The following is a 16,227-nucleotide window of genomic DNA, read 5'->3' as shown; positions in this document are numbered from 1 at the left end:
AATGATTCCATCTTTTTAACTCAAATTTATTTATATTAAGAAATTTAATTCTTTTACTAATTATATTTCAATGATGACGAGATGTAATTCGAGAAAGAACCTTTCAAGGAAACCACACTCTTTTAGTATCTTTTGGTTTACGATGAGGAATAATTTTATTTATTACCTCAGAGATTTTTTTCTTTATTAGTTTTTTTTGAAGATTTTATCATATAAGATTATCTCCTTCTATCGAATTAGGAATAACTTGACCTCCAAAAGGAATTAATACCTTTAATCCTAATGAAATCCCATTATTAAACACTATTATTCTATTAAGATCAGGCCTAAGTGTAACTTGAGCCCACCATAGATTAATAGAAAATAATTTTAATCAAACATTTCAAAGATTAATTATTACTGTTTTACTAGGAATATATTTTTCTTTACTACAAGGAATTGAATATTTAGAAGCCCCATTTTCTATAGCCGATTCAGTTTATGGAAGAACATTCTTTATAGCTACAGGATTCCATGGTTTACATGTAATTATTGGTTCTATTTTTCTTTTAGTATGTTTAACTCGATTGAACTTTAATCATTTTAGAAACAATCACCATTTTGGATTCGAAGCAGCAGCATGATATTGACATTTTGTAGACGTAGTATGACTATTCCTATACAGGGTGAGTCTTTGACTTGTACATATATTTTAACCGTAGATTCTTGAGGTCAAAAGAAACACTTTTTTCATTTACCTTTTTTTCCGATTCGGCTCGGTTGAAAAGATATGGCCATTTTAAGTTTTCATAATGAGCTATGCCGATCCTGGAAATCAGCCCACTGAAGTTTTCCCAAGCATAAATTTATACCATTTGAACTTTGGAAATGGGTTACTATATTAGCAAAACAAGCATAAACTCACTTTTTCCATTCCCTTTGGTGACCGAAGTATTATTTTCAATATAATAAATGAGTTATAGCAATTTCGTGGGAGATAAATACGTTGATTATTTTTCTCTTGATATCTATTTTATATTCGATAATAATAAAAAATTCAGCTTGCAACCACCCATATTAAATCTGATATTTATATCCAATCATTTATTTTCGCTTTTTCACTTCGTTTCATACGTACAAGAGTTACCTATTCATATAACCTTTCATTTTCATATAGGTAAATAAACATATATGATAATTATCTGTGGGCTTCCCACGTTGCCGAGTTTACAATCACAAAACACTATAATGACAAAAAACCTACAGAATAATAAGCTAAATCTATGTACCTATGAACACTAATCATCTCGCATCTGTAATGTTATGTTTAAAGGTTATGTTATGTTTTGTCAATAAAATTCAAGAAACCCAACAAACGGTTGAAGTTTTGTACATTACTAGAAATTTGGGTTAATTGAGTATATTTTGTTACCTAGAGGTCAGCAAAAAAGTTGTATTCAAACCAGTGTTCAATTTGAATTCTTATTATCATGGAATCAGTGAGAAAAGTTTCAAATTTTTAAGGTAGTAAGAAGTGTAAGAACGCTTGCATTTTGGATTGAATGAACCCAGATTACTTTATCTAAGTACCTACACAATAACCTAGCTCGAAAATGAAAAGGCAGTTTCATGAATGGATTTATGTGGAAGATGGAATCACCTCTGTATCACACAGAGGTAATTTTGTGATGGAAAAATTCCGATTTTATCTTGTTAAAAATAACAGTAGTATGAGGAGGAATAAGTAATTTCCAGAAGGAATTGAATTTTTTTTTCAATTTTCATCCTAGAAGCTTATAAGTTCCATGAATCTTCAATATTCCATTATTGATCTTGATTTTTGTATTAAAAATGAAATGGTGGTATTCAATATGAATATCCACTATTGAATATTCTGCTTCTTTCAACTCACTGAAGTTTTTTATTTATTTTCACGTTAAAACAATTTTGGTCCTCTTAAAAGTATGTCAATCAAATGTTCAAGGATGAAATTATCGAATAGCAAATGGATAGAAGTATTCAATCACGTAAAAATGAAATTTTAGGATGTATTGTTATGTATCGATGAAAGCTCAGAAGACTGGAAGAAGATTATAGTAATGTTTGGTAGCAGCAGTTTTTAATGGGATTTCAGATCTTGATTGGTGTTATTATATAAGGAGCCTAGTTTGTGAAAATTCATTTGAAAATGAGTTTCCATCAGAATAATTCAAAATAGAATATTAACTTTAATGAAATATCTTCATATTATAGGGCTGTGCCAAAGCTCAGTAATTTGTTATCATGAAAATATTTGAAATCCTTCTCTTCTTAGTGTTCACTAATGCCAATATTCTGTCTGAAAATTTGATACCCAATAGGTAACTCCAAAAAATGCTCTCGAGTACTTTCGATGATAAAGAAGCAATTAGTCTTTCCTTAATATTATCAATGTTATAATCAACATCTTCGAAAATTTTATTTTCCTGAAGATGGCAAAATAGTATTCGGCTAGAAAAAAAGAAGTACAACGTACAAGTAAATTTACTTGTTTGTTATCGAACAGATGAACTGAAAATATTATGAAACTTCCCAACAATTATGTAATCTTTTTTTTTTGTTTTCACATATCAACTACATGTAAAATAAATTTTGAATTCTTGTAAGGTATACCTTTTTTTCAAAAGTACTCAATGAACTGAAGCTTTTGATAAACTTATCGAAAGATTAACAGTTACTTGAAATCATGTATTATTGCCAAATCCACTTTTTTACTATAAATCCAGTATTCAAATCAAAATAGAAAAATATTTATCTTGTGCCCCAAAGTAGGTATACAACATTCAAAGCAATTTGAAATAAAGATTTTTCATTACTGAAACAAAAAAATGCATATCAAAAAACAGGATTGAAGTACAAACTACCATAATAATAAATTGTCTTTATTTTCATTTAATTTATAAATAACCAGGTTTAACATATTTTACTCTTATACTTCTTACGTAGGTTCATTTAGCCTCAGATGGATTGTGCGAAATAAAAAACATTCAATATTTAGCCAATAATTATTAAATTAGGCCTGCCATTATTCGAATTAATTCTCAATGATTCCTGATCTCAGATGTATTCATTATATTATTATAATATCTATAAACCAAGGACAGTAACTACAAACTATGTATATGCCTTAAAATATCAATAGCTATTGATTCTGAAACATATGGATTGGATCAGTACATGTACTAGATAATAGGATAGGATCTGCGTTAATGGTGAAATCAGTGACTTTGAAATTATTTTTCAGTACATCGATGAGTATGAAGTTTGAATAAATATTCATTACAGAACTAGTGCTTCACTTATTCAAGTAGTTGAATTTATCGACAGAATCATTGTATTGTAGATTTTTGGTTATTTCAATTAATCAATTTACTTTTCCATTCATTAAATGGAAATCATGAACACCTCACAGCAAACTGTTTTCGGTTGGATTTAATTTGAAGGGGTTCAAGATTCTCTTTAAATACAGGTCATCTGAAACTTCTCTGTATCTAGTGGGCAATCATCTTCACGAAATAAATCACGAAGGAAAATCGTCGTCCAATTAAATTCATTATGGTGTTTTTCTGAATGATTCGATGAATTATTAGGAGATCTGAAAAAATACAATAATTATTCAATATATTATTTATATTATATAACTTAGTAACTTACTTACGCCGAACTATGTTGTTTCTTATTGAAACATAAAATATTTTCGAATCAAATATCGAATTATTCCATTTGTTTGCCCAAACATAACCACAATTCTTGGAGATTTCTCAAATTTTCAGTTTGGCCATGCGCATAGAGTAATAATCTCTGAGGCCATGCGCAATAGTTCAAATCGTTCATAACATACGGTAATCTAGCATATTATGACTTATTTTATTATACAAAATTCGATTTAACATTTCGGATGATACTAATTATTACATTTAATGAAATTCATAATAAAATAAATTTATTAATTCATAAATTTGATGGTTTGTTTAAAAAATTATTAGAGATTCTTCTATGTTGATCGGTCATGCGCATAGAATGATCCGAAAACAATTGAAATTCGAATTTATGGTATCATGATTTCTGTTGCTTTGTTTAATGTAAATGATAAGTATTAAGTGTATTTAGTTTGTTAAGTGTTACCTAAGTGCGTACAACTTGTTAAGTGTTAAGTGTGTTTAGTGTAAGGTGTTTGTTTAGTGTAAAGTGTTTGTTTGTGAAGTGTGTTAAGTGGAAATTAGCAGAATGTATTCTAACCAGGAGATGGTAGATATGTTGGAATGCTATTTCACAAATGGAAAAATAGCGAGAAGAGCTAAAGAAGCTTATGGAAGGCTGTTTCCAAATAGGAGACAGCCAAATGAGAGAACTTTCGTAAGGATTGTTCAAAGATTGCGTGATCATGGAATTGAATTTTCTCAATGGGTGAGCTTATTCAAATCACTTTATTTTCAAACTAAGTCGGCTGGTTCCCTCACTTGTCAATGCAAATTCAGTGTTTCAATCCATGATTTTTGACCTGACAACGTAGCAAATATTCATTTCTGTGAGTTTTTTCTATCAGAGTTGCAATTAGCCAAAGTACCCAATTTTTTGAATTTCACAGATTTTTTTTTTTTTTTAAACACATATTACTCGAAAACGGCTCAATATACGAGAAAATATGAAGAATACTTTTATTTTTCAAATTAGCTAAATATCCTTCAATGAACGTCCTAGTTACTTTTAAGAGTTCGGTTCTTTGAATTTCTGGTATTTTTATAGGATGAAGTGTTCATAATGAAGAAACGGGGAGATGTGGATAAAATTTTGTGTACGGAGAAGATTCATCACATACATGAAAAACTATATCCCGAAATTCATTTTTTTCTATACAACCATTTCCGAGATATAACGGAAAATGACATTTTTTTATCGATTTTCAACAGCCTGTATCTTTTTAACCGGGCCGAATCGGAAAAAATGGTAAATGAAAAAAGGGTTTCTATTGACCTCAGGAATCTTCGGTTGAAATATATGTACAAGTCAAAGACTCACCCTGTATATATCTCTTTATTGATGAGGTAGATATCTATATAGTATAAATATTACATTTGATTTCCAATCAAAAAATCTTTCAAAAGTATAGTTAATATTCTTAATTTCATCTTTAATTTTGATAATTTTTAGAATTATAATAATTTTAATAATTATTGCAAATTATATTTCAATAAAAACATTTAAAGATCGAGAAAAAAGTTCTCCCTTTGAATGCGGATTTGACCCTAAAAATTCTGCACGCCTACCATTCTCAATTCACTTTTTTTTAATCGCTTTAATCTTTTTAATTTTTGATGTAAAAATTACCCTTATTATCCCTTTCATTTATAGAATAAAATATTCTAATATTATAATTATTAGCATTATATTTTTTATATTCATGGCAATCTTAATTTTAGGTTTATACCATGAATGAAAACAAGGAGCCTTAAACTGATCTTTATAGGATAATAGTTAAATTAACATTTAATTTGCATTTAAAAAATACTGTTTTTCAGTTTATCTTAAATAAGAAGCAAAATATTGCATTTAGTTTCGACCTAAAAATTTGAATTTAAATTCCTTATTTAATTGAAACCAAACTAGAGGTAAGTCACTGTTAATGATTCCAATGAGAAACTCTCCAATTGAAGAAATATAAAAATTTAAGCTTCTAACTTAATATATAGCAATTTGTTAATATTTCTATTTATATAGTTTATCTAAAACATTATATTTTCATTATAAAAAAAGATTAATTCTTATAAATACTTAAAAAATATTTTAATTTACCTCAATATCTTCAATATTGCGCTCTATTAAGCTATTTAAGTAGAATATATAAATCAATAACAAAATAATCCAAATTGAAAATATTATTATATAAATCTTCAAACTATTTTTAAAAATATACTGAAATAAAACAGAAATTTTTTTTAAAAAATTCAAATAAACCCTGGCTTCCTAAGAACTCTGATCAACCTTGATCTAAAAATTTATAATTTAGTATTCCTAAATTAATAAAAAAATAATTTATTCCAAAAGTTGAAATATAAGGCAAATTCCATATTAATACTAAAAAAATTAAAATTTTTATTAAATTAGAAAAAATTAAATTATGATTTAATTTTAATAAAGAAATCTCAAAACCTATAATTACCCCAATTATTACTATAATTAAAATTAAAATTTTCATAAAAAAAGGTAATACAACTAAATTAATATCCTTAAATATAAATCATATAAGAACCGTTCCTGAAAATAATACAATAATAAATATAAATCCTATTCTATAAACTATTTCATCTCTTAATTCTTCAGTTCTATTTATTCTAAACCCACAATAATCTGTAAATATTAAATAATTTAATAAACGCACTGTATAAGAAACTGTTAATGTTAAAGAAATTAATATAATTAAATGAATTAAAATATTTAATCTTAACATAGAATAAACCTCTATAATTAAATCTTTTGAGTAAAATCCAGAAAAAAAAGGAATCCCACATAATGATAGATTTCTTACATTAAAATATATTACAGTTATAGGAGTTTTATAAACTAAACCCCCTATAAAACGAATATCTTGACATTCTCCTATTAAATGAATAAAATTACCTGCACATATAAATAATAAAGCTTTAAATAAAGCATGAATTAATAAATGAAAAGAAGCTAATTCATATAAACCTAATCTTAAAATAGTAACTATTAAACCTAACTGACTTAAAGTTGATAAAGCAATAATTTTTTTTTAATCATATTCAAAATTAGCCGCTAAACCTGAAATTAATATTGTTATCAATCCAATGAATATTAACACAAAAGAATAATTTTCCAATAATAAATGAAATCGAATTAATAAATAAACCCCTGCTGTTACTAAAGTTGAAGAATGTACTAATGCTGAAACAGGAGTAGGAGCTGCTGGTAATCAAGCTGAAAAAGGAATTTGTGCACTTTTAGTTAAAGCAGCAATAATAATTAACAAACCTACAATTATTATTCTTTTATCTCTATAATAATAATCAATATATAATATAAAATTCCATCTTCCAAAATTTATTATCCAAGCAATAGAAATTATTAATATCGCGTCTCCTACTCGATTAGATAAAGCTGTTAATATACCAGCTGAATAAGATTTTACATTTTGATAATAAATCACTAAACAATAAGAAACTAATCCTAACCCATCTCAACCCAATAAAATTGAAATTAAATTTGGACTTAAAATTATTAATAATATAGAAAGAACGAATATAAAAACTAATATGATAAAACGATTAATAGATAAATCCTTAGATATATAAGATTTTCTATAAAAAATTACTATTGTAGAAATAAATAAAACAAAAGAAACAAATAATAAGGATATTCAATCTAAAAGAATTAATATTTCTACTTCTATTGAATTTAAACTAAAAATTCTTCACTCAATAAAATAAACCTTTCCTGTATTAAGTAAAAATAATCTAAAACTAAAAAAAAAAAAAAAACCTAAGTATTAATCTAGAAAAAATTACACAAAAAGATATTACTTAAAGTTAAAGTAACTTCATTGACTCCACAAATCAATATTTTATATAAACTATTTAAGTATAAGAAAAATAAATCTCTTTTTAATAAAATTAAATTTAAAGGAACCCAATGCATTAATAATAAAATTAATTCTCGATAAGAAATTAATTCAAAAAAATATAATCTTCTGTAAAATTTTCCATGTTGACTAAAAGAATATAAATACAAACTATATGAAGCTCTCAAAAAAGTTATAATTATTAATATAAATATACAAATATGAGAATAATTAATTAAACTATTAATTAACAAGATTTCTCTTAACAAATTTAAAGAAGGAGGTGCAGCTATATTTCTAATTACTAACAAAAATCACCATAAAGATAAAAAAGGTACAATATTAATTAAACCTTCATTAATAAAAATGCTTCGACTAACAATACGTTCATAATTTATATTTACTAAAACAAATAATCCTGAAGAGCAACAACCATGAGCTAATATTATTATTAAAGATCCAGTAATTCCTCAAGAATTAAATGTTAATAAACCTGACAATAAAAGTCCTATATGCAATATATATAATATAACTTGTATTATTATAGGATTAATAAGATCAAACTTTTGATTTTCATATATTTTAATATTAATTATAATTGGTGGTTTACTAATTTTATTTATTTATATAACAAGAACTGCCTCTAATGAAAAATTTAAATTTAATAAATATATTCTATTTATTATAATTAGTTTATTTATAATTACTATATTTATAAATAATATGAATCTATATTTAATAAATTAAAATATCAATAATGAAATTTTACATAAAATAGATTTAATCAGAAATTTTTATTTAAATTTAAATAAATTTTTAAATCACCCAAATTCTAACATATTTTCAATTTTGATTTTTTATTTATTAATTTCAATAATTGCAGTTGTAAAAATTACTAAAGTAAAATTTGGACCGTTACGTCAATTTAAATATGAAAATACCAATACGAAAAATTAATTCTTTAACGAAAATTATTAACAATTCTTTAATCGACCTACCTACACCAAGAAATATTTCATATTTATGAAATTTTGGATCTTTATTAGGCTTATGTTTAATAATACAAATTATTACAGGATTATTTTTATCTATACATTATTGTGCTAACGTAGATTTAGCTTTTAATAGAGTAACTCATATTTGTCGAGACGTAAATATAGGATGATTAATACGAACTATTCATGCAAATGGGGCCTCTTTATTTTTTATATGTTTATACTTACATATTAGGCGAGGCTTATATTTTGGTTCTTACAAACTTACAGAAACTTGAATGACAGGAACTACTATTTTGTTTATATCTATAGCTACAGCCTTTTTAGGTTATGTTCTTCCCTGAGGGCAAATATCTTTTTGAGGAGCAACTGTAATTACTAATTTAGTTTCTGCAATCCCTTACCTAGGAAATTCTATCGTTATTTGACTATGAGGAGGTTTTGCTGTTGACAATGCTACACTAAACCGATTTTATTCATTTCATTTTATCTTACCTTTTATTATTTCAGCTTTAATTATAATTCATTTACTATTTTTACATAACTCTGGCTCTAGTAATCCTTTAGGATCTAATTCTAATTTAGATAAAATTAGTTTTCATCCATATTTCTCCTTTAAAGATATTTTAGGTTTTCTCATTATAATATTTTTTATTTTAAATATCAATATTCTATATCTTTATATATTAAGAGATCCTGATAATTTTATTCCAGCTAATCCTTTTTCCACCCCTCCTCATATTCAACCAGAATGATATTTTTTATTTGCTTATGCAATTCTTCGTTCTATTCCCATTAAACTTGGGGGTGTAATTGCTTTAGTAATATCAATTGCAATTCTTTATTTTATACCCTTTATTAATTTCAAAATAATGAAAAGAAACAGCTTTTATTATATTAATAAAATTATATTTTGAAATTTTATCGTTACAGTTATAATTTTAACATGAATCGGAGCTAAACCAGTTGAAGATCCTTTTATTTTCATAGGACAAATTTTTACCTTAATCTATTTCGTATACTTTATATTAAACTCAATTATTTATAAAATTTGAGACTGATGAATATTTAATTAATCAATGAGCTTGAAAAGCATATATTTTGAAAATATAAGAAAGAATTTAAATTTCTATTGATTTATACAAAATTTAATTAACTATATAATTAATACCATAAATAATAATCTTAATCTAAAATTTAATATAAGTATATTTAAAGAAACAGGCAAAAAAACCTTTCAAGATAAATATATTAATTTATCATATCGATAACGAGGTTAAGTCCCTCGAACCCAAATTCATATAAAAGAAAAAAATTATAATTTAAAAAAAAATATAATAGAATAAAAATCTCCTTCTATAAAAATCAACCTTCTTATTATTCTTATAAAAATAATATTAGAATATTCAGCCATAAAAATAAAAGCAAATCCAAAACTTCTATATTCAACATTAAACCCTGAAACTAACTCTGATTCACCCTCAGAAAAATCAAAAGGAGTTCGATTAGTTTCAGCTAATCTTGAGATAAATCATATTATTCTAAGAGGAAAATTAAATATAAAAAATCAAACATATTTTTGATAAAAAATAAAATCTATTAAATTCAAAGATATAATTAACACTAAAAATGATAATAAAATTAAAAATATTCTTACTTCATAAGAAATTACTTGAGCAACTGAACGAAGCCTTCCTAATAAAGAATAAATCGAATTTGAAGATCAACCCGATAATATAATTGTATACACACTAAAACTAGAAATTACAAAAAAAAACAATACAGAAAAATTAAACTTAAATAAATAACAATAAAAAGGTATTCTTATTCATAATATTAATGCTAAAATTAAATTAAAAACTGGTGATATAATATAAATTAAAATATTCGCCATATAAGGAAAAATTATTTCTTTTCTAAATAATTTAATTGCATCACTAAAAGGCTGTAAAATTCCTAAATAACCTACTTTATTAGGACCTTTTCGAATTTGAATATACCCTAATAACTTCCGTTCTAATAAAGTTAAAAAAGCTACTCTAACTAAAATACAAATAATTATTAAAATAAAAATTATCAAAATTAAAATTATATCAATTATTATTTGTATAAAATACTTATAAAGATTCTAAATCTAACGCACTAATCTGCCAAAATAATAATTTTATTCATTTATAAAATTTTAAATCATAAACTTGGTCCTTTCGTACTAAAATTTATTAAATTATTGAAGATAGAAACCAACCTGGCTTACACCGGTTTAAACTCAGATCATGTAAAGTTTAAATGGTCGAACAGACCAAATATTTAAGCTTCTACACCTAAATTTAACTTTAATCCAACATCGAGGTCGCAATCTTTTCTTTCGATTTGAACTCTAAAAAAAAATAACGCTGTTATCCCTAAGGTAATTTATTCTTTTAATCATAAAAATGGATCAATTTTTCATAAATTAATGGTTAAAGTTAAAAAAGTTAATCTAATTTTTTTATCACCCCAATCAAATTTAATAAAAATTTTAAATTTTATAATTCTTCAAATAAAAAATCTTTTATAAATTAAACTCTATAGGGTCTTCTCGTCTTTTAAAAAAATTTAAGCTTTTTAACTTAAAAATAAAATTTTTAAATAATAAAATTTAGAAAGTTATCTTCTCATCAAACCATTCATACAAGCTTTCAATTAAAAAACTAATGATTATGCTACCTTTGCACAGTCAAAATACTGCGGCCCTTCAAATTATATTCAGTGGGCAGGTCCTACTTCAAATTATAATCAAAAAGAGATGTTTTTATTAAACAGGTGAAAGATATTTTTGCCTAATAACTTAATTATACCTTTCGTAATTACTTATATTTTTACAAAATAATTAATACTAATTTTATCATTATTTCAATATAATTTTTATTATTAAATTTACTTTGATAAAAAATTTAATTAATATATAAATATTTTTAATTAAATAACAAATTTTAACAAACTTCAAATAGTGAAAATTTCTAATTCTATAAATTATTAATTTATAATATTTAATTATAATAATTTAATTTTAAGCTTATCCCTAAAACTATTAAAATGAAAATTCAAAAAATTAAAAATTAAATTTTTAGAATTTTTATAATGAATTAAATTCTTTTCTTGGAAAACTAGATATATTTAAAAACGAATAACGTTTCACTACTATATAATTATTATAAATATTTATTAAACAATAATATTTATAACTATATAGCTCTTTTAAATTCGAGATAAATATATAAATATTAAATTTTTAATAAACCCTGATACACAAGGTACACAATATTGTTTCTTTTATAAATTTATATAATTTTCCTTTTCAGTACTATTAATCTTTCATAAAATAAAATTTTTCTTAATCTAATAAAAATACTAATTCTTTAATAAAATTATATATATATATATATATATATATATATATATATATATATATATATATATATATATATATATATATATGTATATATATTAATTAAATAAATTTTAAAATTCAATTTAAATTATTAATTATCTTCTCAATGTAAATAAGATGCTTATTCAAGCTCTAAACTGACATTCTAGAATCACTTTCCAGTAAATCTACTATGTTACGACTCATTCCATATTAGATGAAAGCGACGGGCAATATGTGCATATTTTAGTACTAAATCATTAAAAATGAAAATATTTAATTACAATCAAATCCAATTTCATAAAACTTTTAAAATATATAAATCCATAAATATAATTTAATGTAACCCATTTCTACTTTAATATAAACTTCACCTTGATCTGATTTAAATTTATAAAAAATATCTAAATATTAATTTCTACAAAAATATTTAACAACGACGATATAAAAGTTTCTAATTAAAGTTATTTTAATCGTGGATTTTCGTTTATAGAACAGGTTCCTCTGAAAAGTGAAAATACCGCCAAATCATTTAGCTTCAAAGAACTTAACTATTAATCACTTAACTTTATAATTTACTTAATTAATAATAGGGTATCTAATCCTAGTTTATTATAATAATTTCTTAACCTCATAAAAACATAATTAAAAATATAAATAAATTAAAATTTCACCTTAAAACTTAAAATTTCTTTTTTAATTTTTAATTCTATTAATTGAAGCTAATAAATATATATTATATTTTTTGTATAACCGCTGCTGCTGGCACAAAAATTGCAAATACTAAATCTTATCACTAATTCTAAATTTTTTTAATAATTAAAAATATACACTACTAATTTATTAAATTTGAAACAATATTCATATAAATCTTGAATGAATATATATATCTAATACCATAATCAAATATCTAATTAACTAAAACCCAAAAAAGACTACATTTAGTTAAAATTTATTTTAAACAAAAAAAAATTAACTTAATTTAGAAATGATAATAATTAAATTAAATTTAAAAAATTAAATTATTAAAACTATAATTTTAAAATCTTTATGTTAACAAATCTTTGTAACTTCCTCCCGTCAAAAACGTCCCCTTAGATAATAACCAAACCTTAAACTTTTTAACTCTAAATTAAAAAATTTTCCCCCAAGGATTTACAAGTTATACCCTTAAATTTAGTGCTACCCTACTCACTAAATCCAATACTAAACAATTTAAATTGAAACAATTCTTATTGCTGACTGTTATAGCTTTATTCAAATTTAATTTTAATAAAATAAATTTTATAATAAACTGAAGCCTACCAAATATCAAAAATATTTTAAATTATCGGATTTAAAAAATTCTTGATAAATACAATAATTTGAAAAAAATAAATTATAATTTTAAAAACTTTATGTTAACAAATCTTTGTAATCTCCTCCCGTCAAAAACGTCCCCTTAGATAATAACCAAACCTTAAACTTTTTAACTCTAAATTAAAAAATTTTCCCCTAAGGATTTACAAGTTATACCCTTAAATTTAGTGCTACCCTACTCACTGAATCCAATACTAAACAATTTAAATTGTAACAATTCTTATTGCTGACTGTTATAGCTTTATCCAAATTCAATTTTAATAAAATTAATTTTGTAATAAACTGAAGCCTACCAAATATCAAAAATATTTTAAATTATCGGATTTAAAAAATTCTTGATAAATACAATAATTTAAAAAAAATAAATTATAATTTTAAAAACTTTATGTTAACAAATCTTTGTAACTTCCTCCCGTCAAAAACGTCCCCTTAGATAATAACCAAACCTTAAACTTTTAAACTCTAAATTAAAAAATTTTCCCCCAAGGATTTACAAGTTATACCCTTAAATTTAGTGCTACCCTACTGACTAAATCCAATACTAAACAATTTGAATTGTAACAATTCTTATTGCTGACTGTTATAGCTTTATTCAAATTTAATTTTAATAAAATTAATTTTGTAATAAACTAAAGCCTACCAAATATCAAAAATATTTTAAATTATCGGATTTAAAAAATTCTTGATAAATACAATAATTTTAAAAATAATAAATTATAATTTTATTATTAAATAAAATAATCAAAAATTAAATTTTTTAAAATTCGAAATAAATTTAATTTTAAATTTATTAATTTTGTTCCCCCCAAAACTAAACATTTACAATTTTTATTAAAATATTTAAATTAATCTATTCTAAAAATTTTCAAAATTATATAAAAATCGAATTTATGAAAAATGAAAAAAAAAATTCCTTCCCTAATCATCAAAATTTTCAAAAATCCATAAATTTTGAAAAATTTTTAACAATTTTTCACAAAATTTTTAAACGAAATAACTTTATTACACTAACAAATAATTTTTTCAAGAAAAATTGTTAGATAATTTCCATATCACAATTTTTTAAAATTATTTAAATTAAAATTTCTAACAAAAAAATATAGATTTTTTTTTTATGAGCGATTTCCTCTCAAGCATTTATATAAAATTTTCAAAAATTACTCGAATTTTATGAAAATCCTAAATTTTTATACATAATTTTTTTAACTATGTACTAATTAAACTTAAAATAATTATAATTTTAATCAAAATATTGACATAATAACTTTATTATACTAACAAATCATTTTTTTACCCTTCAAGATCACTTTTTATCCAATAAATTAAAAATTATTCGAGACAACTAAAAAATAAATAAATTTAACCAAATATTAAAAAATTACATTTTTTTGTTAGATATTTTAATTTAATTTTTTTATGAAATCTTTATTAATTTTATTTTTCTAAATCTATTTTTCACGTAATTTTTAATAGATTTAGTTAAAATAAGAATAACTTCATTTTCATGATAAATACCATAATACTTTAGAAATAATATTTCTTAATGATAATTTAATTCATTAATACTTAGGTTTTTTTTTTTTTTTTTCATTAATTTTGAATTTTTCATTAAAAATTAACTTTATTAATAACTAATAATTTTTAATATATTATTAATAATTATAGATTGATTATAATTTAATTCTTATATAAATAAAATATTAATATTTTAATGTTAAATTAATTATTAATAATTTATACTCTTTATATATATATTATAAATATTATTAATATATAAAATATTTATTAATATAGAAATTCTCGGAATTCACCGTCGTTTTTATATACTGATTCACTTCATATTCTTTCTCTTTTTTTCGGGAGTACTATTATATATCCCTCAAGATACCAATATTAAATCGGTTTTTATATATTTAAAGATGTTTATTTTAACTATTTAATTAAAATTAGCACCTAGAATATTACTAATGGTACTATCCAATGTAAGATATATTTCGCCCTTATATATAAATAATTATATATTAATAAGTAATTATTAATTATTAAATATTATAGATATATATAAATAAATTCTTTAATTAAAAAGGCATAGGGTCCAAGAGAAAGACCCTATTAAAAGACAAAATTTAAATTAATACTGCTAATAAAGTATCGATTTTAGGCCATTTTTTTGGCCCAAATTTTGACCCAAAAAATGCAAAGAATTGCAAAATTTTGCATTTTTTTCGTTTTTTTTTGAAATTTTTCAAAAAATTTGATCTTTAAAATTGACATTATTGTCTAAAAAACAATTATAACACTTGGAAATAAAAACCAATGTATGAGGAAATTCCTATTAGGGCGCCTGAAGAAAGGATCATTTTGATGAGATGAAACATGTGCAACCCACCCCTAGTTCCATCCCCGAAATTTTTGAAAAAAATGCCAAATTTCGTGAAATTTGATGAAATTTGGAAAAAATCTTCGGATTTCAAAATTTTACAGGGATCGATTATTTTTTATGTGAAAAAAGGATTTATCATAAAATTTCTTTTTTCAAACTATTTTGTTAGAAAAATCAACTTTTAGAAAAAATTCTTCTTCTAGTCTAACAGAAAATTTATTTTATAGAAAATTTAAACCTTTTCTGTGAAAATGAAATTGAAAGAATAATTTTTAATTACAAAATTTTTTGATTTTTAAATATAAATCCATTTATTCAAATTTTCGTAAATTGAATTCTATTGATCCCCCCCAATAGAGTTCTAATACAAATTTATAAATAAGGTAATATTTAAAAATTTTTAAAATTTAAAAGTCAATTTCTTAGTTAATCAAAATCAAAAACAAATAATTTTTAAAATTTAAACGTTGATTGTTGGACTTAG

The 16,227-nt window shown here is 22.9% G+C and overlaps 1 pseudogene; it reads right to left on the bottom strand.

Moving 5' to 3' along the window:
* Positions 1–5,889: 5,889 nt before the first annotated feature.
* Positions 5,890–14,646, bottom strand: LOC123686621 (annotated as a pseudogene).
* Positions 14,647–16,227: the final 1,581 nt, after the last annotated feature.

The sequence above is a fragment of the Harmonia axyridis genome, chromosome X (genome assembly GCF_914767665.1).
Source record: "Harmonia axyridis chromosome X, icHarAxyr1.1, whole genome shotgun sequence".
Classification (NCBI taxonomy): Eukaryota; Metazoa; Arthropoda; class Insecta; order Coleoptera; family Coccinellidae; genus Harmonia; species Harmonia axyridis.
This window is presented reverse-complemented; position numbering and strand designations above follow the sequence as displayed.